Source organism: Pelodiscus sinensis, chromosome 4 (genome assembly GCF_049634645.1).
Source record: "Pelodiscus sinensis isolate JC-2024 chromosome 4, ASM4963464v1, whole genome shotgun sequence".
Classification (NCBI taxonomy): domain Eukaryota; kingdom Metazoa; phylum Chordata; order Testudines; family Trionychidae; genus Pelodiscus; species Pelodiscus sinensis.
In genome coordinates, this window is record NC_134714.1 from 6,466,418 (window position 1) to 6,493,081 (window position 26,664).

General features: G+C 61.8%; 1 protein-coding gene across 7 annotated transcripts in view; it reads right to left on the reverse strand.

Moving 5' to 3' along the window:
- Positions 1 to 26,358, reverse strand: part of NIN (ninein) — a 143,321-nt gene extending 116,963 nt beyond the window's left edge. For 4 of the 7 annotated variants that reach the window (XM_075926173.1, XM_075926169.1, XM_075926172.1 and 1 more), the window contains exons 1-2: positions 13,724 to 13,845; positions 11,995 to 12,045 (exon numbers count right to left, since the gene is read on the reverse strand). The gene's annotated coding sequence lies outside the window, so the exon portion shown is untranslated. Of the gene's footprint in view, positions 1 to 11,994; positions 12,046 to 13,723; positions 13,846 to 26,045; positions 26,189 to 26,295 lie in introns of those variants that run through there. The other 3 variants (XM_075926170.1, XM_075926171.1, XM_075926175.1) reach the window with 3 other exon arrangements.
- Positions 26,359 to 26,664: the final 306 nt, after the last annotated feature.

Consider the following 26,664-nt stretch of genomic DNA (forward strand, 5'->3'; position numbering starts at 1 on the left):
TGGTTAGGTAATGATCTGTCTGCATTAGCAAGAAGAAAAACAACAGGCCAGGTAAAAACAGAACTCACCAGAGCTCCCTGTAAGCAGTGCGCTTGTGCAGCCACTCAGGAAAGATTTAAATGCCAGTCAGCTGATTAGCAAAGTGCCCACAGCTGGGGCTTTTTGTTTCTACTGGTGGTGCACATTTGCACATGCCTTGGTGCACATACAAATTTATTCCGCACGTGGACGGAAAAGATAAGAAGGTACATTGGAGCTGACTATAGTTCAAAGGTCTGAAGCAAGACTAAGGGAATATCTACACAGCACAGGTTTTAGTGACAAGGCTGTATGGACACAGCCTTGTTGCTAAAAGTCAGCTTATGCCAGGCATGTCCAAAGTCCGGCCCGCGGGCCAATTACGGCCCGTGTTCTGGTTTAATACGGCCCCACAGGTAATTTGGCAATATCTGTCTTTTATGGCCCCCAACGAATCCATATGTATTGAGATGAATACACTGTAAAATCTCAGTTAATATCAGATGGTCTAAATCAGTTATAAATATATTTGGACACAACATGTATACTTGGTGTTATGTTCCTGTTCATATTTTTTGAACTTAAAAGTTGACAGACAACCTTTATTACCAATAATATGTAATGTACTTTACAATGTTCCTGACATATATTTCAGCTTCCTGGATTTTTTTTTTTATCTGGCCTTCAGATATGAAAGGCAGAGTGATTTAACACTTGTTTAGATTTGTCATCCATGTGACGAAATGAAAAGTATGCCGTTTGCAATAAACTTTGCATAAAATAGTTAATTTGCATTTAATTTTAATGGTTCAAAGAATGTCAGGCAAAATGGTCGGCCCTCGCGCATGTTCACTTCATCAAATCTGGCCCTCTTTGAAAAAAGTTTGGACACCCCTGGCTTATGCGAATGCTGTTCAGTCTGCACTTTGGCCGACAAAATATTTCCGCCCCTACGAGAGGGGTTCACTTGGTCGGCAGGAGAATGCTCCTGCTGACAAAGCACCAGTCACATTTTCACTTGAAGTGGCAAAACTTTGTGGTTCATAGCGGGGGGGTTTTAAAGCACCCAAGTACGACAAAAGTTGTGTCACGCATATGCAACTCTAGATATACCCTAAGGGACAAACTTCTAGAACCGATCATCTAAGATGTCTCATGTTACATCTTAGCTGCCCTCCACCCCTTTATCCTTGGCCTCTGCAATTAGACTGCACGCTGGGCCATGCTAGCTTGCTTCATCTTCAGCATCCTACATCTTGCCCATCTCTTGGGTGGCTGTCTATCAGCAGGAAGAATCCACCTACAATCCATCCACAACCATCTACATTCAGTCCTTCTGGTGGTGAATTGGGGTTTTCCCTTTCCTAGGAAGAAACAAGTCCGACTTCTCCACACATCCTACGCCACACACACCCACACGAGGGTCAGGGTTGCCCCTTTTTCTTTACAGGTAGCTCAAGTGCTTCTGACCACAGCAACTGAGGAGATCGACATGACAGGACCAATGGAGGTTTTTCTCTGCAGTGGCTGATTAGCCTGTACACATCTTCCTTCTCTGGAGAGCTGAGTCTATCGAGACTGATCTCAGGAGAGCCACACGTCCAAGTGGGGGCATGGATCAGCATTCATATCCCGTGGGGCCGGGGAAGCTAACGATCTCACCAGCGAACCAAAGTCAGTGATGAATCCTGATCATGTGCCATCTATGATGCACGGTGAGTACGCTAAGGCGAACTGGCCAGGTTACACATGACTCCAGGACAGCACTCATGAGAGGAACGCCACAAAGCAAAGCCTAGTACACTGCTCCATCACGTGTGGGTCAATGCTCTCCTGTGCCTCAAGACCATGCAAAGGGCACGGTGATCCTAATGAGCCCCGCCGTGCTCTTATTGACTTTCAGAGCTCGTTAATGCTGAGCACGGAAAAGCGACAAGCCACGACACGTGCAAGGTGAGCCATTCAGTGAAAGAGCAGCAGAGCTAAACCCCTCTCTGAAAACAAACCCAGCAACAGAACGCCATGACACTGCAGAATGGGCCAGCCTGCACATTTAAACAAATCACACACACCTGCATGGGCTTCTCTGCCTCCCGCTGCCTTCAAGTCAGGGAGTAAGTTATTTCAGCCTGGGGCTATTCAAATGAGCAATCAAAGGACTAAATCCCAGTAACACACGGGATAGAAACACAATTTCCTGCCAGAAATGCAGAAATGAATAAACAAACACACACACTGCCAAGAACTCCACTCAACCGTGTCATTTTGTTCGGCCCGTTTTTGGTGTTTCCACCCCTGCTAATGACACTGAGCAAGATCAGACACAACAAGGCAGCTTCTGTACCGGCGCTGTCCGCAGTACATTGGTTCCCCTTCCTCAAACTCAGGAACAAGCCGTATCATTCATAACTCCTCACGAGGTCGCCTGGCCTCACGTGGAATTGGCTGACCAACCAACCTTTCTGCACATATTTGCATGGCCGTTTATATGCATTTGTGTCACACACACGCAACAAGGCACGGCAACATAGGCAGAGACACACCATGGTCATCAGAAGGAAACAACCTTCTCCCAAGACCTCCACAGGTGCTGGGATCCGAGAGCCTGGAGGGACAGGCTGATAGTCTAAGCCAGCACATTTTAGACAGTTTGCAAACATGCGGCCTGAGATCGCGATAGTCCCACTAAGGAGGTCAGTGGTTAACTGGTTAACCAGGAAGCATCACCCTTACCTGGTATTAAAAAGACTGGGACTTTTCTGCTTAGAAAAGTGGAGACTAAGGGGGAATATGATAGAGATCTATAAAACTGTGACTGGCAAGGAGAAAGTGAATAAGGAAAAGTTATTTACTTGTTCCCGTAACATAAAAACTAGGGGTCATCAAATGGAATTAATAAGTAACAGCTTTAAAACAAGCAAAAGGAAGTATTTCTTCACGCAGTGCACAGTTAACCTGTAGAACTCCTTGCCAGAGGATGTTGTGAAGGCCAGGACTTTTAACGGGGTTCAAAAAAGAACTAGATAAATTCATGGAGGTTAGGTCCATCAATACTTATTAGCCAGGATGGGCAAGAAAGGTGTCCCTAGTCTGTTTGTCAGAAGCTGGGAATGGAGGACAGGGGAGGGACCCCTTGATGATTCCATGTTCTGTTCACTCCCTCTGAGGCACCTGGCATTGGCCACTGTCGGAAGTCAGGACACTGGGCTAGAAGGACCATTGGTCTGACCCAGTCTGGCCGTTCTTATATATACTTACGGGTTACCAAATAACAGGTAACCTGGGTGGAGGGGCTGCTGCAGCCCAGTTGGGCCCACCACGCCATGGGTGAGGGACACGCCAGCCCAGCTGCGCTGGAACAGCTCCCCCCGCAGCACAGTGGGCCTGGCCGGTCTGGAGCAGCCCCCCACCCGCCCTCCATGCAATCAGTTAACCAGTGAAACGTAACATTGAACCGGTTAACTGATTACACGGGATCTTACATCCCTAGTTCCCACATTTCGGAGATTTAGTATTAGATTTAAACTTGCAATTTGAGTCTCTGAGAAGCCCAGCCCCGATATCTCCTCCCCTTCTCCTTGCGGGTCTCCTGTAGCCAGCGACCATGAAATCACGTGAAAGCAAAAGTTTTCTTTGGCACTACAGGACACCTGTAGGCTTTCAGATCCCACCAGTTCCTCTGGCTGCTATCGACAGCACTGCCCACGAACGCAACCCCGAAGACACCTGGCGCTCTTCAAGAACACAGCAAGTCCCCAAATCAGATCGTGCAAGCACTGAGCAGCAGAGGGCTAATCAGCAATCAAGCTGCCTCAAGCCACTGCTCGTTGCGAATTAGCTTTCAGCAGTCCCTCGGGGAGAAGACGGTGCAGCCAACGGACCAGGCTCTCGACACCCTGGGCTAGATTCTGCATTGCGCTGGCCCTGGTGCAATCGCTTCACCCCCCAAGTGACTGCACAAGAGAAGGAACAACGAAGAACCGAGGCTCCTTGTGTTCTCCACTGCAGATACGGTGACTCCGAAACGCCCGTGGCCTCATCTACACAACTCGCTGGGGTGTTCAGACAACAGGCTGGTGAAGGGGGCAGCAGGAGCAGAAATTGCAGCAGAGTCAGAACCACCATGGCAGCGTGCGGTGTCTCCTAGAGCACGACGCCGATGGATCAAAAGGGGGCGGTCTGCTCCTACGTCATAGAGACGGAGTCCCAGCCTGCAGAACTTGTGCGGGTGGCAGGCACGGGCTGGCAAAATGTGGCTCATATAAACCTCCCCTCCACCATTCAGTGTAAGGGATATGAAAGTTACGGGCCAGGCTCATCAGTTACCTTCACGGTTACATGCAGGATCCCGGTACGCTTGTATCAGAGGCAGCAGCAAACGGTCGGGGGGCAGGTGGGAGCTGCCTGTACCCCCTCCTCCACGTGTAAGACATTTTCACATCCCTAATAAGAACGGCCAGACTGGGTCAGACCAAGCGTCCGTCTAGCCCAGTATCTTCTCTTCCGACAGTGGCCAATGCCAGGTGCCGCAGAGGGAATGAATAAAACGGGCAATCATTGAGTGATCCATCCATCCCCATTCCCAGATTCTGGCAAAAAGAGGATGGGACACCATCCCTGCCCATCCTGGCTAATAGCCATTGATGGACCTCACCCCCATGAACTTAGCAAGCTCTTTTCTGAAGCCTTTTATAGTCTTGACCTTCACAACGTCCTCCAGCAAGGAGTTCCAGAGGTTGACTGTGCTCTGCATGAAGAAATACTTCCATTGGTTTCTTTTAAACCTGCTGCCTATTAATTTCATTGGATGACCCTCGTCATCTATGAGGCGTAAACAGCATTTCTTTAATCATGACTGGAGTGGAGAAAATAAATAATTGACCTCTATCATATCCCCCCATAGTCCTCTCTTGTCCAAAATGAAAAGTCCAAGTCTTATTAATCTCTCTTCATCTGGAAGCTGTTCCATACATCGGATCATTTTTGCTGCCCTTTTCTGAACCTTTTCCAATTCCTTTTTTGAGATGGGGAACTAGTACGCAAGATGTGGGAGTGCCATAGATTTATACAGAGGAAATATATGTTCTGTCTTCTAAGCCATTCTTTTCCTAATGCTCCCCAACATTTGATAGGCTTTTTGACTGCCCCATCACATTGGATAGTGCCCTGAAAACATCCTCCCACAATGACTCCCTAATCTCTCTCGCGTGGGAATAGCCAATGTAGACTCCACCACTGCAGAGCTGGGATGCTGTTTTCCAGAGCCTATTACTGTGTGTTTATAACACTGAATTTCATACATCATTTTCTTGCCCCATCTCCTGTTGGCTCTCACGCTGCTTAAGCAGAGACTCCAGCCACCCCTCTCCCACCCACGTGTGGCTACCGCGGGGGGCTCTCAACCGGTCTCATGAAGCACGCCAAGTTGCCCTTTTTTCGGTGAATCCACATCTCAGAATCCTTCACGTGGTTTCAGCACGAAAACCCAAACCAAAACCAATGCGGGATGTTGAACTTCGTGTATTCGACTACTCGATGGATTTTCCATCGACTAGCTGATTAGTCGATAAGTGGGGGAGCCGCAGGGAGGTTAGCTCCTGGCCCCAACCCTGCCGGCTCCTAACACATTTAAAAGGTGGAAGCGCAGCGGGGGAGACCCAGTGCGAAACAGGACAGCTGATTCCCAGCTCCTGCTGGGTCCCCCTGCTGCGCACCAGCCTTTAAAAAGCAGAGACGCAACATCTGGGACTAGGCTCAAGACGGGAATCAGCTGCTTCCCAGCTCGCGCCCAGTCCCCACCATCCCCTTGCCTGCTGTGGAAAAGGTGCTGGGGGGAACTGGCTTTTAAGCTGGCTCCCCCCAGCACCAGCTCCTGCTCCCTTGCTGCCTCTGATAGAGGCATCAAGTGGGAGTGGAAGCGACTAGTCGATAAAATTTTGCTTATTGGATAGTTGACTAGTCACTTACATCCCTAAAACAAATACTGTTTGGTGGTGCGACCAAAAAAATCTTGAGGGAGTAGATATTTACATTCAGTTCAGAGAGTGGAAAAAGTTTGCATCAACCGATAGCCACAAACATCGTAGTCCCTGCAATTTAAAGGAAAATGGGGGGGGAAGGAGGAGCAGAGGGGTAGAAGAGAGAGATTTTTGTGCCTGGGACATTCCACATGATATAAGCCCATCCCTATAGGATCTGGGCCATTCAGCAAACCCAAACCGCTGTGCCAGAACAGAGTCAGGCTGTCTCTGCACGGAGAACAGCTGGAGAGCTTGCAGAATGAAGTCCTCACCTCTGCAGAAGATGGGGATCCCTTCGAGAAGAGTTTCACAACTGTCCTGGGGGCCAGACCCCAAAGCAGTGAATCCCCTGGAGAAAGGGGCTGTGACTTAGCAGGGGCAGACCTACGCCATGGTCATCTCCGGCATTATAAACCAGAGTGGACTCCGCACAGATCGACGCGGGAAAGTTGGGCTTCAGAACACTTCCCACACTTGCCACCTGAATTCCAGTCTGCATTGGTTTATAAGCCTGGTCTACAATAGAAACTTAGATTGACCCAGCTATGTCCACTCCCCTGAGCTACACAGTTAAGTCGACCGAACGGGCCGCAGAACTGCCCTACAGCTTGGTCTAGAGGAAACCCCACAACTGGGATCTGGAGGGGGAAAGGGGACAGGTGCCCGGGCTACAGGCTGCCCCACAGCTGGGCTCTGGGGGGGTGGGGGAGGGTGTGAGTGCCTGGGTTGGGATGCCCCGCACAGCTGCGCACTGGACCAGGGATGGAAAAAGCATTGTGCAAAACAGGGATATAAGTGAGTGGTCGACTTATGCTAATCAGGTAGTCGAATGGAGTTCTTGACTACTCGCCTCCCACCTCCTCCCCGTTTAACGTGCAGAGCCGCAGCAGTCCAGACCTGGCACGAGCCGGGACTGCTCAGTCCCAGCTCCAGCTGGCATCTGCTGCGGCTCTGTGAAGGGCCCCCTTGTCGACTAATCGTGCAGTCGATACAAACTGCATCGACTACACGATTAGCCAGATAATCGCAATTTAACACCCTTCCTGTAAACCACCCCTCCAAGTCAGCTGGCCCTGCATGTTTTACCTTGGCCGCGGCAGTTGGATGCACCTGAAAAGGCCACTGATTTAAAAACGAAAAAGGTGAGGGATGGGGGCAAAAGATTTTCCATAATGGACCCTTCCTGTCATACAACCTAGGACCCCAGTTGGGAGCCGACTGTAATCGGTGCTTCACACACTCCGGTCAAAAGGATGGTCCCTGCACCACACAGCTTACTGTGCAAGTATATGACGGGACAACAGGTGGGACAGGTGTGGGCAGGGGGAGACACAAAGCATGCCGGCTATTGTCTAGGGCTGTGCACGAATTCCAGCGGAGGGGAGCTCGAGGAGGGGTGAGAGACCACGGCGGCCTTATGGATTTTTGCAGGGAGCGCCACTTACGCCGAAGGGATGGGACCAAGTGCAACGGCGTCAGCGAGAAAGCCAGACCGACGGGCAGCGCAGGCTGCCACTGCTAGCAGAGCAAACCCTACATCAGTGACACGCCGAATGGCCTATTGCCGGCCCATGGCCGGGAAAGTTCTGGGAACACAACCAGTTCAGAACTCAGACATCTCCGCCATCTCCCCCAGCTGCAGAGAAGAATCTGTCAGGGATGGTGCTTGGTCCTGCCGTGAGGGCAGGGGACTGGACTCGATCTCTCAAGGCCCCTTCCAGTTCTAGGAGATAGGTATATCTCCATATATTATTTATTAAGAAATGCTCCACTGCCCTGCCCTTGAGAAAAGCCCTGCAAGGAATTTGCATCTTCCAGCAACATCTCGACAGCTTCAAAACCCATGAAAATCAAAGGGGGTTCAGGGAGGCGTGGGCACCCTACCCCAGCCCCTCCAGGAATATCATCCAAGCACCAGACCACAGGAGTGAGCCAAGATGCCTGCTCATCTCTCTGAATTATTCAGCAAAGCTTGAAAGGCTCTCACTCGATGAGCTCACACACCACCAACGGGCAGCAGAGAAGCCAAGGAGGAGAACGCGAGTCATCACCACGCAGCCAAATTCACGCAGCCTGACCTCCAGCAATTTCAAGTGCAAGACGTTGGCTGTCTCCAGGCTGAGGGTTGTGTTCCCTGGGGGACAGTGGGGGAGATGTGAGAGAAGGAAGATTGGCAGGGGAAAGAGCCTGGGGGGCGGGGGGGAGAACAAAACAAAAATACAAAGCCAGAGTTAAACTCAGACCTTTCATCTCCCCTCCAGATGGCCCAGCAGCTGAGCTGCTAGATGGGATGTCTGGCTTGTCCTTCACTGCTCAGTTGCTTCCCATACTAGTGCATAATAAAAACAGCAGCTGATAGGAGTCAACCACTGGGATCACTCTCTAGCGGCGAGAGGCAGTCGCCACGTTTTTTATTCCCATATAAAAATATCCAGGGGGTTTATTTTGCTCAAGTCGTTTTGTTCAGCCTCCCATTCAAGCCATCACGGGATCGGTTTTACAGCGCTGACGTCCTGGCATCGGCTCTCCCCAAATTAAAAAGTTTGAACAGATGGTGCAGCGCAGAAAAACGGCTCTTCGTTCATCGGAGCCTCAAGGTGGCTTCAGCCTTTCTAAGAATTACTCAAGCAGTGAAGCCAGAAAGTTGTGAAACTTTTTAAAAGGGACAAATTCATCGACAGAAGCACATAGGGTAGCAAATTCCCAGTTAGTATCAGGGAAGTTTTATGGGAAGGTCTTAACAGAAAATAAGCTTAGAAGACGTGTTGGCTATTATAATAAATATTTATAATGAAGCTCCCTTTCCTGCACTCACATTTTTTGAAGCATCATAATAAGAACCAGTAGCATGGAGGATGAAAGGAAAAAAAAAATCTCAATTGTGGAGGAGACTAATTTAACCTTCCTGCTAAATTCCAGACTTCTTGGATTAAATCTACCTTCTCAAGAGAACCAGGTAACCTGGACAATGTATGCTGCAGAGACCCGATATAACTAAATTTCAAGCTAAATTTAGCTCTCACAAGAGGTGACGGCTACTTATTATGGTAAGGCCTTGAATCAATATAGAACTTCAGGCTTTAGTATAAAACTAATGAAGACATAGATTTACCTGATCAACCACTAACATGATACGGTAAGACCCACGTAACTAGCACAGCACACGTGAATACTGCACTTTCAAGTCTTTAATCAACAACAAAGGAATGTTATTACAGGAGGAAAACCAATCAGTGTGTTGATCACTTTCCTTTACAGGACTGTTACTTACAGTCTTTTTCCATTTCCATAGCCCATCTGATCCTGTCCATTTAAGTTATTTTGCGTTTCTCTAAGCTGCTGATCTCTAATTTTTTTATATTTACCAAGAAGCTATTCTCTACAAATCACAAAAGTAATTCCTTTCGAGAAATAGCAAGGAGGGGGTACCTATGGTTTTACCATTAGTGTTCTTTGCAAATCTGACTGATTGCCAGCTAGACGTTCTTATTGGAGTGCTGCATCATAAACTACCCTTAAAACAAGAACATCAATTGCACAAGACAAGAAGCCATTTTTGCAGCACTCCTCCCACACTGAAAAGCAGGATCCTAGTTTGACAGGTTAAATTGTAAGGTATTCTTCTCTTTCCGCTGATCTGACAATAGGACATGCATGTGGCTAGGAGGGAAAAACGGGTCCTTTTTGAATATGACTTTTCACAAGAGAAATAAAACATCCATGAAATGACTGATACTGGAACTCACTGAAAGGGCTGTGATTGGGTTGTCTTATCTAAAGTCGTTAGCTCGCCCAGTTAATGAACTCTCTCATAGCCATCTGAGGCAGCGTCTACATGAGCATGACTCACCACCTATTTCCAATATTTATGTTCTGCAAATCAAAGCTTTCGGGGGGGGGGGGGGAAGGTTGTGCCTTTAAAAGTAATTTCTAAAATAAATGCATGCCTCTTGCTGTGCCTTATTTCATCTCAGGAGAGTAACAGTTCCCTGATGTGTCAGACAATGCCAAAAGGCAATGGGAGCAAGAGATACCAAAGGGGAGAATGGAAAAAAAAAAACCCAAAGACAATTTTGCAAATGACACCCTAGTATCCATAAGTCACGTTACAACACACTGGACTCTTTTCAAGGGTCACGACCACAGTCCCTTCTACAGCTGGCATCTGCACTTTCCCATTGAGAATACTAATCATTTTTGTAGTCCAACACTAGACACTTTGAACCATGCGCTCATCTGTCACCGTGTTCCCCCCTCTAATTATTCCACACAGCCTGTATTTCCAATCAAGCCTTTTAAAGTTGGCAGAGAAAAGGAATTCTGCTATCCACACTGCACTCCCTGACAGAGTAGCAAAGGATAAATTGTGTATAAAGTGCTATAATGCACGTTAATAGTTCAGAAAAAAGCTCCCTGTTTTGAATATTCACAACACTTCAGTATTTGCATTGTAATAGGTTCATTCAATAATAAGCCTTCCCATCACTATGGAAAAACAATATGCCCGTTTTGATTCTGCAAATTGCCGTAGTTCTTATATTGCAACAACTTTAGAAATCTGGGTGTGCTAAAACCCAAGGTATATACACACAGATAATTATTTTGGAAGTAAACAAAGCAAGCGGCAGATCTGTCCCACAACATCCCATATGTCTGGCAATAAGCAATTACGTAATTTGCAAGGAGTTCTCAACCCTGCACTTGCTCTGATAAATCTTTTGTCTCTCCTTAGCCTATCAATGCTGACTCACTGAGCATCTACTTAATAGCAGGCATCAGGCTTTTTAGCACTGTAACCTTTTTATTACCATTTTCCCTCAGTTGGGCAAGTGAAAATCCAAAAAGATGGAAAGGATAAAAAAAAGAAAAAGAATTCATCCAGCAGGTAATAACCCCACATTCCCCTTCCCCCCCTTTACAATTCTCCTAGGCTTCTATGCCAATTCTGAGCACCCAGTCCTGCAGCTAAATCTACGGGATGGCAGTGGGGAGCCCTAGTGGATCAAATGCAAAACCAGGGACTTTCAGAGAATCAGGATTTGCTCCTTATTAGAAGCAGTGTGTCCCTGCCCTGCCTTCTGCCGTACAGCTTTCTAGACGGTCCAAAATCTTAAGAGCTCACATTTTACTACCAGGCAGCAGATGCAGTCTGTAAACTTACTGAAAGCAAAGCTATCCCTGAAAGTAACAAGCAAATTATCAGATAAATTATAAAAGCTCAAGACCAGTCAGCATCTGTTTCTATAAGTATAAAGTTAGGTCATTTAGGCCCAAAATGTATCTTTAAAAAAAACACCCCAAACTTCTAAAACAAAACAAACATCTTTTCACGGAAACAGCCTCCGGGTTTCGAGTCTGTCAATAAAAAACAGAGCTCATCTGGATGGCAACCAAACCCAAACCTGGCAGCGCGGTGCAGGTGCCGGGCAGCCAGAGGAGGCAATGGATAAGCATCAACAATGAAACTGACTAGCCGGTTTCTATTGTCCAAGCCCAGCGAAATGCAAAGAGACACCAGCGGTAATGACGGAAAGCCAGCCCGCTCCTTCGCGGAGGAGGGCATTATGAAGAGCATTAGGAAGGAAGGTTTGGGTTATATTCCAGCCAAATAGCCCAGCGGTGTGGTTTACTCTCCCCCTCGCCCCCGGGCAATCCCACGCAGGGACAAGAAGGGGCTATTCTATTATCTAACTGCAAAGCAAAGTGGCTCTGTGAATCCTGCTTTGCTCTCTCCGAGTATAAACAAAGCATCACTGACCATCCTTAGCAACCAGGACGGCGCCCTACCTCAACCCACGCAGCCACTAAGGCCAGCCAAACTGGCACTGTCCCAGCTCCCACCTACCCTGGCCTGAGCCAAGAGCAACCTGCTGCAGTCACTGGAGTTACACTGCATAAAACTGGGCAGTGCCCAGGGTCTGACTCCGGAGCCACACACACACCCCTCTCCACTCACCTTCCTGCGAACGAAGCTCTCGCACAGCAGCCTCCGGCCCCCCGAATGCCCCTGCAAAGCAAAAGGGCAGCCTTTTGTCAGAGCTTCAGGAGGGGACAATGCACCTCAAGCCCCTGCCTCTGTTGTGGGCCAGCGTCCTTCACAGGAGCCGGCACGGGAACAGCCCGAGCTGCATTAACATCTCTAAGGGGGCAGCTTTACAAAAGGGAGCCACAAGCTGCTGCCAGCTGAAGGCACCCTCCCCACCGGCTTCCCTGCCCCTTCCCCTCCCCCTGCTCCCTCCTCCCCCACCCTCTTCCTCTGCTCCTGACTTCGCCCTCCCTTCCTTTGCTCCCCCTCCCATCTTCAATGCATCCCCCAGCTGCACTCTGCCCGCAAGCTCCCCCTCCCTTCCCTCATCCATCCCCTTGCTGCTCCCATCCCTAGATTCACCCCCATGCACTCCAGAGCCAGATCCTTCCCTCTCCTCATCTACCCTGTGCCCCAGTGTACCCCATCGCTCCCAGTGTGCCCCCAGCCAGCTCCCTCTGCCTCACTGAAACTCCTATGCATCCCACCGTCCCCTGCACCCCAACCAGCCCCCTCCCCATCAATCCACCCCAGGGCACCCCACCCAGCTAGTCTCCTCCCCCTCAAGGACGCCCCAATGCACCCTTCCCAGCTCCTTCCCACTCAATACATCCCACCCCTGACCCATGCACCCACCCAGACTGCTCCTTCCTCCTCAATATACCCCATTGTACCCCACCCCTGCACTGCAACCAGCTCCCTCCACAGCGCACCCCCAGACCACCCTCCCCCTGCACCCCAGACCACCTTCCCTCCTCAATGCACCCCAGACCACCCTCCCCCTGCACCCCAGCCAGCTCCCTCCTCCTCAATGCACCACCAGACCACCCCCCCTGCACCCCAACTAGCTCCCTCCCCCCAATGTACCCCCAGACCACCACCCTGTACCCCAACTAGCTCCTCCTCCTCAATGCACCACCAGAGCACCCCTCCCCCTGCACCCCAACTAGCTCCCTCTCCCCAATGTACCCCCAGACCACCACCCTGTACCCCAACTAGCTCCTCCTCCTCAATGCACCTCCAGAGCACCCCTCCCCCATGCACCCCAGCCAACTCCTCCCCCTCAATGCACCCCCAGACCACCCCTCTCTCATGCACCCCGGCCAACTCCCTCCCCCTCAATGCACCCCCAGACCACCCCTCTCTCATGCACCCCGGCCAACTCCCTCCCCCTCAATGCACCCCCAGACCACCCCTCTCTCATGCACCCCGGCCAACTCCCTCCTCCTCAATGCACCCCCAGACCACCCTCCCCCTGCACCCCAGACCACCCTCCCTCCTCAATGCACCCCCAGACCACCCCTCCCCCTGCACCCCAACTAGCTCCTCCCCCCTCAATGCACCCCCAGACCACCCCTCCCCCTGCACCCCAACTAGCTCCTCCCCCCTCAATGCACCCCCAGGCCACCCTCCCCCTTCACCCCAACTAGCTCCTCCCTCCTCAATGCACCCCCAGACCACCCCTCCCCCTGCACCCCAACTAGCTCCTCCCCCCTCAATGCACCCCCAGGCCACCCCTCCCCCTGCACCCCAACTAGCTCCTCCCCCCTCAATGCACCCCCAGGCCACCCCTCCCCCTGCACCCCAACTAGCTCCTCCCCCCTCAATGCACCCCCGGACCACCCCTCCCCCTGCGCCCCGGCCCCGCCCCGGCCCGTACCGGCTCAGAGCCCCGCGCGTCCGGCCGCCGCGCGCGCTGCCATGCCCGGCCCGGGGCCCGCTCCGGCTCCGCGCGGCTGCCGGGCGGTGCGAGGGGGAGGCGGCCGCGCCAGGCCCAGCGGCGGGGAGGAGCCGGGCGGGAGGAGCTGCCCGAGCCCGCCCCCTGCGGCCCGGCCCGAGCCTGCAGGCAGCCCCCCCCCCGGCAGCCCCCTTCTCCTGTGATGAGCCCCCTGCAGCCCCCCCGGCAGCCCCCCCCCGGCAGCCCCCTTCTCCTGTGATGAGCCCCCTGCAGCCCCCCCGGCAGCCCCCCTTCTCCTGTGATGAGCCCCCTGCAGCCCCCCCCGCAGCCCCCCTTCTCCTGTGATGAGCCCCCTGCAGCCCCCCCGGCAGCCCCCCTTCTCCTGTGATGAGCCCCCTGCAGCCCCCCCGGCAGCCCCCTTCTCCTGGTGATGAGCCCCCTGCAGCCCCCCCCGGCAGCCCCCCTTCTCCTGTGATGAGCCCCCTGCAGCCCCCCCGGCAGCCCCCTTCTCCTGGTGATGAGCCCCCTGCAGCCCCCCCGGCAGCCCCCCTTCTCCTGTGATGAGCCCCCTGCAGCCCCCCCGGCAGCCCCCTTCTCCTGGTGATGAGCCCCCTGCAGCCCCCCCGGCAGCCCCCCTTCTCCTGTGATGAGCCCCCTGCAGCCCCCCCGGCAGCCCCCCTTCTCCTGTGATGAGCCCCCTGCAGCCCCCCCCGCAGCCCCCCTTCTCCTGTGATGAGCCCCCTGCAGCCCCCCCGGCAGCCCCCTTCTCCTGGTGATGAGCCCCCTGCAGCCCCCCCCGGCAGCCCCCCTTCTCCTGTGATGAGCCCCCTGCAGCCCCCCCCGCAGCCCCCCTTCTCCTGGTGATGAGCCCCCTGCAGCCCCCCCGGCAGCCCCCCTTCTCCTGTGATGAGCCCCCTGCAGCCCCCCCGGCAGCCCCCTTCTCCTGGTGATGAGCCCCCTGCAGCCCCCCCGGCAGCCCCCCTTCTCCTGTGATGAGCCCCCTGCAGCCCCCCCCGCAGCCCCCCTTCTCCTGTGATGAGCCCCCTGCAGCCCCCCCGGCAGCCCCCCTTCTCCTGTGATGAGCCCCCTGCAGCCCCCCCGGCAGCCCCCTTCTCCTGGTGATGAGCCCCCTGCAGCCCCCCCCGGCAGCCCCCCTTCTCCTGTGATGAGCCCCCTGCAGCCCCCCCGGCAGCCCCCTTCTCCTGGTGATGAGCCCCCTGCAGCCCCCCCCGGCAGCCCCCCTTCTCCTGTGATGAGCCCCCTGCAGCCCCCCCGGCAGCCCCCCTTCTCCTGTGATGAGCCCCCTGCAGCCCCCCCGGCAGCCCCCTTCTCCTGGTGATGAGCCCCCTGCAGCCCCCCCGGCAGCCCCCCTTCTCCTGTGATGAGCCCCCTGCAGCCCCCCCGGCAGCCCCCCTTCTCCTGTGATGAGCCCCCTGCAGCCCCCCCCGCAGCCCCCCTTCTCCTGTGATGAGCCCCCTGCAGCCCCCCCGGCAGCCCCCCTTCTCCTGTGATGAGCCCCCTGCAGCCCCCCCGGCAGCCCCCTTCTCCTGGTGATGAGCCCCCTGCAGCCCCCCCCGGCAGCCCCCCTTCTCCTGTGATGAGCCCCCTGCAGCCCCCCCGGCAGCCCCCTTCTCCTGGTGATGAGCCCCCTGCAGCCCCCCCGGCAGCCCCCCTTCTCCTGTGATGAGCCCCCTGCAGCCCCCCCGGCAGCCCCCTTCTCCTGGTGATGAGCCCCCTGCAGCCCCCCCGGCAGCCCCCCTTCTCCTGTGATGAGCCCCCTGCAGCCCCCCCGGCAGCCCCCCTTCTCCTGTGATGAGCCCCCTGCAGCCCCCCCGGCAGCCCCCCTTCTCCTGGTGATGAGCCCCCTGCAGCCCCCCCGGCAGCCCCCCTTCTCCTGTGATGAGCCCCCTGCAGCCCCCCCGGCAGCCCCCCTTCTCCTGTGATGAGCCCCCTGCAGCCCCCCCGGCAGCCCCCTTCTCCTGGTGATGAGCCCCCTGCAGCCCCCCCGGCAGCCCCCCTTCTCCTGTGATGAGCCCCCTGCAGCCCCCCCGGCAGCCCCCCTTCTCCTGTGATGAGCCCCCTGCAGCCCCCCCGGCAGCCCCCCTTCTCCTGGTGATGAGCCCCCTGCAGCCCCCCCGGCAGCCCCCCTTCTCCTGTGATGAGCCCCCTGCAGCCCCCCCGGCAGCCCCCCTTCTCCTGTGATGAGCCCCCTGCAGCCCCCCCGGCAGGCCCCCCTTCTCCTGTGATGAGCCCCCTGCAGCCCCCCCGGCAGCCCCCCTTCTCCTGTGATGAGCCCCCTGCAGCCCCCCCGGCAGCCCCCCTTCTCCTGTGATGAGCCCCCTGCAGCCCCCCCGGCAGCCCCCCTTCTCCTGTGATGAGCCCCCTGCAGCCCCCCCCGGCAGCCCCCCTTCTCCTGTGATGAGCCCCCTGCAGCCCCCCCGGCAGCCCCCCTTCTCCTGTGATGAGCCCCCTGCAGCCCCCCCGGCAGCCCCCTTCTCCTGGTGATGAGCCCCCTGCAGCCCCCCCGGCAGCCCCCCTTCTCCTGTGATGAGCCCCCTGCAGCCCCCCCGGCAGCCCCCCTTCTCCTGTGATGAGCCCCCTGCAGCCCCCCCGGCAGCCCCCCTTCTCCTGTGATGAGCCCCCTGCAGCCCCCCCGGCAGCCCCCCTTCTCCTGGTGATGAGCCCCCTGCAGCCCCCCCGGCAGCCCCCCTTCTCCTGTGATGAGCCCCCTGCAGCCCCCCCGGCAGCCCCCCTTCTCCTGTGATGAGCCCCCTGCAGCCCCCCCGGCAGCCCCCCTTCTCCTGGTGATGAGCCCCCTGCAGCCCCCCCGGCAGGCCCCCTTCTCCTGGTGATGAGCCCCCTGCAGCCCCCCCGGCAGACCCCCTTCTCCTGTGATGAGCCCCCTGCAGCCCCCCCGGCAGCCCCCCTTCTCCTGGTGATGAGCCCCCTGCAGCCCCCCCGGCAGCCCCCCTTCTCCTGGTGATGAGCCCCCTGCAGCCCCCCCGGCAGGCCCCCCTTCTCCTGTGATGAGCCCCCTGCAGCCCCCCCCCGGCAGCCCCCCTTCTCCTGGTGATGAGCCCCCTGCAGCCCCCCCGGCAGCCCCCCTTCTCCTGTGATGAGCCCCCTGCAGCCCCCCCGGCAGCCCCCCTTCTCCTGGTGATGAGCCCCCTGCAGCCCCCCCGGCAGGCCCCCCTTCTCCTGGTGATGAGCCCCCTGCAGCCCCCCCCGGCAGGCCCCCCTTCTCCTGTGATGAGCCCCCTGCAGCCCCCCCCGGCAGCCCCCCTTCTCCTGTGATGAGCCCCCTTGCAGCCCCCCCCGGCAGCCCCCCTTCTCCTGTGATGAGCCCCCTGCAGCCCCCCCGGCAGCCCCCCTTCTCCTGGTGATGAGCCCCCTGCAGCCCCCCCGGCAGCCCCCCTTCTCCTGTGATGAGCCCCCTGCAGCCCCCCCGGCAGCCCCCCTTCTCCTGGTGATGAGCCCCCTGCAGCCCCCCCGGCAGCCCCCCTTCTCCTGTGATGAGCCCCCTGCAGCCCCCCCGGCAGCCCCCCTTCTCCTGGTGATGAGCCCCCTGCAGCCCCCCCGGCAGGCCCCCTTCTCCTGTGATGAGCCCCCTGCAGCCCCCCCGGCAGCCCCCCTTCTCCTGTGATGAGCCCCCTGCAGCCCCCCCGGCAGGCCCCCTTCTCCTGGTGATGAGCCCCCTGCAGCCCCCCCCGGCAGCCCCCCTTCTCCTGGTGATGAGCCCCCTACAGCCCCCCCGGCAGCCCCCCTTCTCCTGGTGATGAGCCCCCTACAGCCCCCCCGGCAGGCCCCCTTCTCCTGGTGATGAGCCCCTACAGCCCCCCCGGCAGGCCCCCTTCTCCTGGTGATGAGCCCCCTACAGCCCCCCCCGGCAGCCCCCCTTCTCCTGGTGATGAGCCCCCTGCAGCCCCCCCGGCAGGCCCCCTTCTCCTGGTGATGAGCCCCCTGCAGCCCCCCCCGGCAGCCCCCCTTCTCCTGGTGATGAGCCCCCTACAGCCCCCCCGGCAGGCCCCCTTCTCCTGGTGATGAGCCCCCTGCAGCCCCCCCGGCAGCCCCCCTTCTCCTGGTGATGAGCCCCCTGCAGCCCCCCCCGGCAGCCCCCCTTCTCCTGTGATGAGCCCCCTGCAGCCCCCCCCGCAGCCCCCTTCTCCTGTGATGAGCCCCCTGCAGCCCCCCCCGGCAGCCCCCCTTCTCCTGGTGATGAGCCCCCTGCAGCCCCCCCCGGCAGCCCCCCTTCTCCTGTGATGAGCCCCTGCAGCCCCCCCGGCAGCCCCCCTTCTCCTGGTGATGAGCCCCCTACAGCCCCCCCGGCAGCCCCCCTTCTCCTGGTGATGAGCCCCCTGCAGCCCCCCGGCAGCCCCCCTTCTCCTGGTGATGAGCCCCCTACAGCCCCCCCCGCAGCCCCCCTTCTCCTGGTGATGAGCCCCCTGCAGCCCCCCCCGCAGCCCCCCTTCTCTGTGATGAGCCCCTGCAGCCCCCCCCCGCAGCCCCCCTTCTCCTGTGATGAGCCCCCTGCAGCCCCCCCGGCAGGCCCCCTTCTCCTGGTGATGAGCCCCCTGCAGCCCCCCGGCAGGCCCCCTTCTCCTGGTGATGAGCCCCCTGCAGCCCCCCCGGCAGGCCCCCTTCTCCTGGTGATGAGCCCCCTGCAGCCCCCCCCGCAGGCCCCCTTCTCCTGGTGATGAGCCCCCTGCCAGCCCCCCGGCAGGCCCCCTTCTCCTGGTGATGAGCCCCCTGCAGCCCCCCCGGCAGCCCCCCTTCTCCTGGTGATGAGCCCCCTGCAGCCCCCCCGGCAGCCCCCCTTCTCCTGGTGATGAGCCCCCTGCAGCCCCCCCGGCAGCCCCCCTTCTCCTGGTGATGAGCCCCCTGCAGCCCCCCCGGCAGCCCCCTTCTCCTGGTGATGAGCCCCCTGCAGCCCCCCCGGCAGGCCCCCCTTCTCCTGGTGATGAGCCCCCTGCAGCCCCCCCGGCAGGCCCCCCTTCTCCTGGTGATGAGCCCCCTGCAGCCCCCCCGGCAGGCCCCCCTTCTCCTGGTGATGAGCCCCCTGCAGCCCCCCCGGCAGGCCCCCCTTCTCCTGGTGATGAGCCCCCTGCAGCCCCCCCCGGCAGGCCCCCTTCTCCTGGTGATGAGCCCCCTGCAGCCCCCCCGGCAGGCCCCCTTCTCCTGGTGATGAGCCCCCTGCAGCCCCCCCCGGCAGGCCCCCTTCTCCTGGTGATGAGCCCCCTGCAGCCCCCCCGGCAGCCCCCTTCTCCTGGTGATGAGCCCCTGCAGCCCCCCCGCAGCCCCCCTTCTCCTGGTGATGAGCCCCCTACAGCCCCCCCGGCAGGCCCCCTTCTCCTGGTGATGAGCCCCCTGCAGCCCCCCGGCAGCCCCCCCTTCTCCTGGTGATGAGCCCCCTGCAGCCCCCCCGGCAGCCCCCCTTCTCCTGTGATGAGCCCCCTGCAGCCCCCCCGGCAGCCCCCCTTCTCCTGGTGATGAGCCCCCTGCAGCCCCCCCGGCAGCCCCCTTCTCCTGGTGATGAGCCCCCTGCAGCCCCCCCCGCAGCCCCCTTCTCCTGTGATGAGCCCCCTGCAGCCCCCCCGGCAGACCCCCCTTCTCCTGTGATGAGCCCCCTGCAGCCCCCCCGGCAGACCCCCTTCTCCTGTGATGAGCCCCCTGCAGCCCCCCCGGCAGCCCCCTTCTCCTGGTGATGAGCCCCCTGCAGCCCCCCCCGGCAGCCCCCCTTCTCCTGGTGATGAGCCCCTGCAGCCCCCCCGGCAGCCCCCCTTCTCCTGTGATGAGCCCCCTGCAGCCCCCCCGGCAGCCCCCCTTCTCCTGTGATGAGCCCCCTGCAGCCCCCCCGGCAGCCCCCCTTCTCCTGGTGATGAGCCCCCTGCAGCCCCCCCGGCAGGCCCCCTTCTCCTGGTGATGAGCCCCTGCAGCCCCCCCGGCAGCCCCCTTCTCCTGGTGATGAGCCCCCTGCAGCCCCCCCGCAGGCCCCCTTCTCCTGGTGATGAGCCCCCTGCAGCCCCCCCGGCAGCCCCCCTTCTCCTGGTGATGAGCCCCCTGCAGCCCCCCCCGCAGTCCCCCTTCTCCTGTGATGAGCCCCCTGCAGCCCCCCCGCAGCCCCCCTTCTCCTGTGATGAGCCCCCTGCAGCCCCCCCGGCAGCCCCCCTTCTCCTGTGATGAGCCCCCTGCAGCCCCCCCGGCAGCCCCCCTTCTCCTGTGATGAGCCCCTGCAGCCCCCCCGGCAGCCCCCCTTCTCCTGGTGATGAGCCCCCTGCAGCCCCCCCGGCAGCCCCCCTTCTCCTGTGATGAGCCCCCTGCAGCCCCCCCGGCAGCCCCCTTCTCCTGTGATGAGCCCCCTGCAGCCCCCCCGGCAGCCCCCCCGGCAGCCCCCCTTCTCCTGTGATGAGCCCCCTGCAGCCCCCCCGGCAGCCCCCCTTCTCCTGGTGAGGAGCCCCTGCAGCCCCCCCGGCAGCCCCCCTTCTCCTGGTGATGAGCCCCCTGCAGCCCCCCCCGGCAGGCCCCCTTCTCCTGGTGATGAGCCCCCCTTCAGCCCCCCCCGGCAGACCCCCCTTCTCCTGGTGATGAGCCCCCTGCAGCCCCCCCGCAGCCCCCTTCTCCTGTGATGAGCCCCTGCAGCCCCCCCGGCAGCCCCCCTTCTCCTGTGATGAGCCCCCTGCAGCCCCCCCGGCAGCCCCCCTTCTCCTGTGATGAGCCCCCTGCAGCCCCCCCCGCAGCCCCCTTCTCCTGGTGATGAGCCCCCTGCAGCCCCCCCCCGCAGCCCCCCTTCTCCTGTGATGAGCCCCCTGCAGCCCCCCCGGCAGCCCCCCTTCTCCTGTGATGAGCCCCTGCAGCCCCCCCGGCAGCCCCCCTTCTCCTGGTGATGAGCCCCCTGCAGCCCCCCCCGGCAGCCCCCCTTCTCCTGTGATGAGCCCCCTGCAGCCCCCCCCGCAGCCCCCCTTCTCCTGTGATGAGCCCCCTGCAGCCCCCCCGGCAGCCCCCCTTCTCCTGGTGATGAGCCCCCTGCAGCCCCCCCGCAGCCCCCCTTCTCCTGTGATGAGCCCCTGCAGCCCCCCCGGCAGCCCCCCTTCTCCTGGTGAGGAGCCCCCTGCAGCCCCCCCGGCAGCCCCCCTTCTCCTGGTGATGAGCCCCCTGCAGCCCCCCCCCGGCAGGCCCCCTTCTCCTGGTGATGAGCCCCCCTGCAGCCCCCCCCGGCAGACCCCCCTTCTCCTGGTGATGAGCCCCCTGCAGCCCCCCCGCAGCCCCCCTTCTCCTGTGATGAGCCCCCTGCAGCCCCCCCGGCAGCCCCCCTTCTCCTGTGATGAGCCCCCTGCAGCCCCCCCGGCAGCCCCCCTTCTCCTGTGATGAGCCCCCTGCAGCCCCCCCGGCAGCCCCCTTCTCCTGTGATGAGCCCCCTGCAGCCCCCCCCGCAGCCCCCCTTCTCCTGTGATGAGCCCCCTGCAGCCCCCCCGGCAGCCCCCCTTCTCCTGTGATGAGCCCCCTGCAGCCCCCCCGGCAGCCCCCCTTCTCCTGGTGATGAGCCCCCTGCAGCCCCCCCGGCAGCCCCCCTTCTCCTGTGATGAGCCCCCCTGCAGCCCCCCCCGCAGCCCCCCTTCTCCTGTGATGAGCCCCCTGCAGCCCCCCCCGGCAGCCCCCCTTCTCCTGGTGATGAGCCCCCTGCAGCCCCCCCGGCAGCCCCCCCTTCTCCTGTGATGAGCCCCCTGCAGCCCCCCCCGCAGCCCCCCTTCTCCTGTGATGAGCCCCCTGCAGCCCCCCCGGCAGCCCCCCTTCTCCTGTGATGAGCCCCCTGCAGCCCCCCCGCAGCCCCCCTTCTCCTGTGATGAGCCCCCTGCAGCCCCCCCCGCAGCCCCCCTTCTCCTGGTGATGAGCCCCCTGCAGCCCCCCCGGCAGGCCCCCTTCTCCTGGTGATGAGCCCCCTGCAGCCCCCCCAGGCAGCCCCCTTCTCCTGGTGATGAGCCCCCTGCAGCCCCCCCCGGCAGCCCCCCTTCTCCTGTGATGAGCCCCCTGCAGCCCCCCCGGCAGCCCCCCTTCTCCTGTGATGAGCCCCCTGCAGCCCCCCCCGGCAGCCCCCTTCTCCTGTGATGAGCCCCCTGCAGCCCCCCCCGCAGCCCCCCTTCTCCTGTGATGAGCCCCTGCAGCCCCCCCCGCAGCCCCCCTTCTCCTGTGATGAGCCCCTGCAGCCCCCCCGCAGCCCCCCTTCTCCTGGTGATGAGCCCCCTGCAGCCCCCCCGGCAGGCCCCCTTCTCCTGTGATGAGCCCCCTGCAGCCCCCCCCGGCAGGCCCCCTTCTCCTGGTGATGAGCCCCCTGCAGCCCCCCCGGCAGCCCCCCTTCTCCTGTGATGAGCCCCCTGCAGCCCCCCCGGCAGCCCCCCTTCTCCTGTGATGAGCCCCCTGCAGCCCCCCCCGGCAGCCCCCCTTCTCCTGTGATGAGCCCCCTGCAGCCCCCCCCGCAGCCCCCCTTCTCCTGTGATGAGCCCCCTGCAGCCCCCCCCGCAGCCCCCTTCTCCTGGTGATGAGCCCCCTGCAGCCCCCCCGGCAGGCCCCCCTTCTCCTGGTGATGAGCCCCCTGCAGCCCCCCCCGGCAGCCCCCCTTCTCCTGTGATGAGCCCCCTGCAGCCCCCCCGGCAGCCCCCCTTCTCCTGTGATGAGCCCCCTGCAGCCCCCCCCCGGCAGGCCCCCTTCTCCTGGTGATGAGCCCCCTGCAGCCCCCCCGGCAGACCCCCTTCTCCTGGTGATGAGCCCCCTGCAGCCCCCCCGGCAGGCCCCCTTCTCCTGGTGATGAGCCCCCTGCAGCCCCCCCCGCAGCCCCCCTTCTCCTGGTGATGAGCAACCTGCAGCCCCCCCGGCAGGCCCCCTTCTCCTGGTGATGAGCCCCCTGCAGCCCCCCCCGCAGCCCCCCCTTCTCCTGTGATGAGCCCCCTGCAGCCCCCCCGGCAGCCCCCCTTCTCCTGTGATGAGCCCCCTGCAGCCCCCCCGGCAGACCCCCTTCTCCTGGTGATGAGCCCCCTGCAGCCCCCCCGGCAGCCCCCCTTCTCCTGGTGATGAGCCCCCTGCAGCCCCCCCGCAGCCCCCCTTCTCCTGGTGATGAGCCCCCTGCAGCCCCCCCCGGCAGCCCCCCTTCTCCTGGTGATGAGCCCCCTGCAGCCCCCCCCGGCAGCCCCCCTTCTCCTGTGATGAGCCCCCTGCAGCCCCCCCGGCAGCCCCCCTTCTCCTGGTGATGAGCCCCCTGCAGCCCCCCCCGCAGCCCCCCTTCTCCTGGTGATGAGCCCCCTGCAGCCCCCCCCGCAGCCCCCCTTCTCCTGGTGATGAGCCCCCTGCAGCCCCCCCGGCAGCCCCCCTTCTCCTGGTGATGAGCCCCCTGCAGCCCCCCCCGGCAGCCCCCCTTCTCCTGGTGATGAGCCCCCTGCAGCCCCCCCCGGCAGCCCCCCTTCTCCTGGTGATGAGCCCCCTGCAGCCCCCCCCGGCAGCCCCCCTTCTCCTGGTGATGAGCCCCCTGCAGCCCCCCCGGCAGCCCCCCTTCTCCTGGTGATGAGCCCCCTGCAGCCCCCCCGGCAGCCCCCCTTCTCCTGTGATGAGCCCCCTGCAGCCCCCCCGGCAGCCCCCCTTCTCCTGGTGATGAGCCCCCTGCAGCCCCCCCGGCAGCCCCCCTTCTCCTGGTGATGAGCCCCCTGCAGCCCCCCCGGCAGCCCCCCTTCTCCTGGTGATGAGCCCCCTGCAGCCCCCCCGGCAGGCCCCCCTTCTCCTGGTGATGAGCCCCCTGCAGCCCCCCCGGCAGCCCCCCTTCTCCTGGTGATGAGCCCCCTGCAGCCCCCCCGCAGCCCCCCTTCTCCTGGTGATGAGCCCCCTGCAGCCCCCCCGGCAGCCCCCCTTCTCCTGGTGATGAGCCCCCTGCAGCCCCCCCGGCAGCCCCCTTCTCCTGGTGATGAGCCCCCTGCAGCCCCCCCCGCAGCCCCCCTTCTCCTGTGATGAGCCCCCTGCAGCCCCCCCGGCAGCCCCCCTTCTCCTGGTGATGAGCCCCCTGCAGCCCCCCCGGCAGCCCCCCTTCTCCTGTGATGAGCCCCCTGCAGCCCCCCGGCAGCCTCCCTTCTCCTGGTGATGAGCCCCCTGCAGCCCCCCCGGCAGCCCCCCTTCTCCTGGTGATGAGCCCCCTGCAGCCCCCCCCGGCAGCCCCCCTTCTCCTGGTGATGAGCCCCCTGCAGCCCCCCCGGCAGCCCCCCTTCTCCTGGTGATGAGCCCCCTGCAGCCCCCCCGGCAGGCCCCCCTTCTCCTGGTGATGAGCCCCCTGCAGCCCCCCCGGCAGCCCCCCTTCTCCTGGTGATGAGCCCCCTGCAGCCCCCCCGGCAGCCCCCCTTCTCCTGGTGATGAGCCCCCTGCAGCCCCCCCGGCAGGCCCCCCTTCTCCTGGTGATGAGCCCCCTGCAGCCCCCCCGGCAGCCCCCCTTCTCCTGGTGATGAGCCCCCTGCAGCCCCCCCGGCAGGCCCCCTTCTCCTGGTGATGAGCCCCCTGCAGCCCCCCCCGGCAGGCCCCCTTCTCCTGTGATGAGCCCCCTACAGCCCCCCCGGCAGCCCCCCTTCTCCTGGTGATGAGCCCCCTACAGCCCCCCCCGCAGCCCCCCTTCTCCTGGTGATGAGCCCCCTGCAGCCCCCCCGGCAGGCCCCCTTCTCCTGTGATGAGCCCCCTACAGCCCCCCCGGCAGGCCCCCTTCTCCTGTGATGAGCCCCCTACAGCCCCCCCGCAGCCCCCCTTCTCCTGGTGATGAGCCCCCTGCAGCCCCCCCGGCAGGCCCCCTTCTCCTGGTGATGAGCCCCCTGCAGCCCCCCCCGGCAGGCCCCCTTCTCCTGGTGATGAGCCCCCTGCAGCCCCCCCCGGCAGGCCCCCTTCTCCTGGTGATGAGCCCCCTGCAGCCCCCCCGGCAGGCCCCCTTCTCCTGGTGATGAGCCCCCTGCAGCCCCCCCGGCAGCCCCCCTTCTCCTGGTGATGAGCCCCCTACAGCCCCCCCGGCAGGCCCCCCTTCTCCTGGTGATGAGCCCCCTGCAGCCCCCCCGGCAGCCCCCCTTCTCCTGGTGATGAGCCCCCTGCAGCCCCCCCGGCAGCCCCCCTTCTCCTGGTGATGAGCCCCCTGCAGCCCCCCCGGCAGGCCCCCTTCTCCTGGTGATGAGCCCCCTGCAGCCCCCCCGGCAGCCCCCCTTCTCCTGGTGATGAGCCCCCTGCAGCCCCCCCCGGCAGCCCCCCTTCTCCTGGTGATGAGCCCCCTGCAGCCCCCCCCGGCAGCCCCCCTTCTCCTGGTGATGAGCCCCCTGCAGCCCCCCCGGCAGGCCCCCTTCTCCTGGTGATGAGCCCCCTGCAGCCCCCCCGGCAGGCCCCCTTCTCCTGTGATGAGCCCCCTGCAGCCCCCCCCGGCAGCCCCCCTTCTCCTGGTGAGGAGCCCCCTGCAGCCCCCCCCGGCAGCCCCCCTTCTCCTGGTGAGGAGCCCCCTGCAGCCCCCCCGGCAGCCCCCCTTCTCCTGGTGATGAGTCCCCTGCAGCCCCCCTGCCAGCCAGCAGGGCCCCCCCCATATCTAGGGCCTGAGCCCTCTGCAGCCCCCCCTGCCAGCCAGCAGGCCCCCCCCCCATATCTAGGGCTTGAGCCCTCTGCAGCCCCCCTGCCAGCCAGCAGGGCCCCCCCCCCATATCTAGGGCCTGAGCCCTCTGCAGCCCCCCCTGCCAGCCAGCAGGGCCCCCCCCATATCTAGGGCCTGAGCCCCCTGCAGCCCCCCTGCCAGCCAGCAGAGCCCCCCCATATCTAGGGCCTGAGCCCCCTGCAGCCCGCCTGCCAGCCAGCAGAGCCCCCCCCATATCTAGGGCCTGAGCCCTCAGCAGCCCCCCTGCCAGCCAGCAGGGCCCCCCCCATATCTAGGGCTTGAGCCCTCAGCAGCCCTCCCGGCCAGCCAGCAGGGCCCCCCATATCTAGGGCCTGAGCCCTCTGCAGCCCCCCCTGCCAGCCAGCAGGCCCCCCCCATATCTAGGGCCTGAGCCCTCTGCAGCCCCCCCTGCCAGCTAGCAGGGCCCCCCCATATCTAGGGCCTGAGCCCTCAGCAGCCCCCCCCCCGGCCAGCCAGCAGGGCCCCCCATATCTAGGGCCTGAGCCCTCAGCAGCCCCCCCCCGGCCAGCCAGCAGGGCCCCCCATATCTAGGGCCTGAGCCCTCAGCAGCTCCCCTGCCAGCCAGCAGGGCCCCCCCCATATCTAGGGCCTGAGCCCTCAGCAGCCCCCCTCCCTGACCAGTCAGCCAGCAGGGCCCCCCCTTACCCTGGTTATGAGCCCTCAGCAGCCCCCCAGCCAGGCCAGCCTGCACAGCTGAAACCCGCTGGGTGCTCCGAGCAGGGCTAAGCCCAGCAGCTGGTTTGCTTTGCCTGCCGCCTCTTCTTGCTTAGGGCCCCTGGTTCTGTCTAGTGCTGCAGCAGGGCCCTGGCTATGCCAGGCGCTGCCCCAGCACGGGCAGAACAGCCATCCCTGCTGCACGGAGGGGACAGTCAGCAGGCTGGGCAGCTACACTCACACGGCTGTTGTACTTGGTGAAAGGCCAGCTGGTCCCGCCACAGGCCCCACAGCATGAGTGCAACCCCTCCCCAGGCAGTGGCCAGCATTCCTTGTAGGCTGGGCGGCCACTCAGGAGAGAGTCCAGTGCTGCCTGGCTGATTGCAGAGCACCCACAGCTGGGTTTGTGTTTCTGCTTGTGGTGCACATTCATACATGCCTCGGTGCTCATAAAATTGATTCCGCACATGGATGGAAAAAATTGGAGGGAACTTTGGCAGAGGGTGAGTCACTTGACAAAACAGTGCTGCTTGCATCGGGATGTACCCTGTTCTCCGGTTTCTGACTTCATGGCAAGGACTCTGCGGTGATGAGCGGGATGGTGGTATGG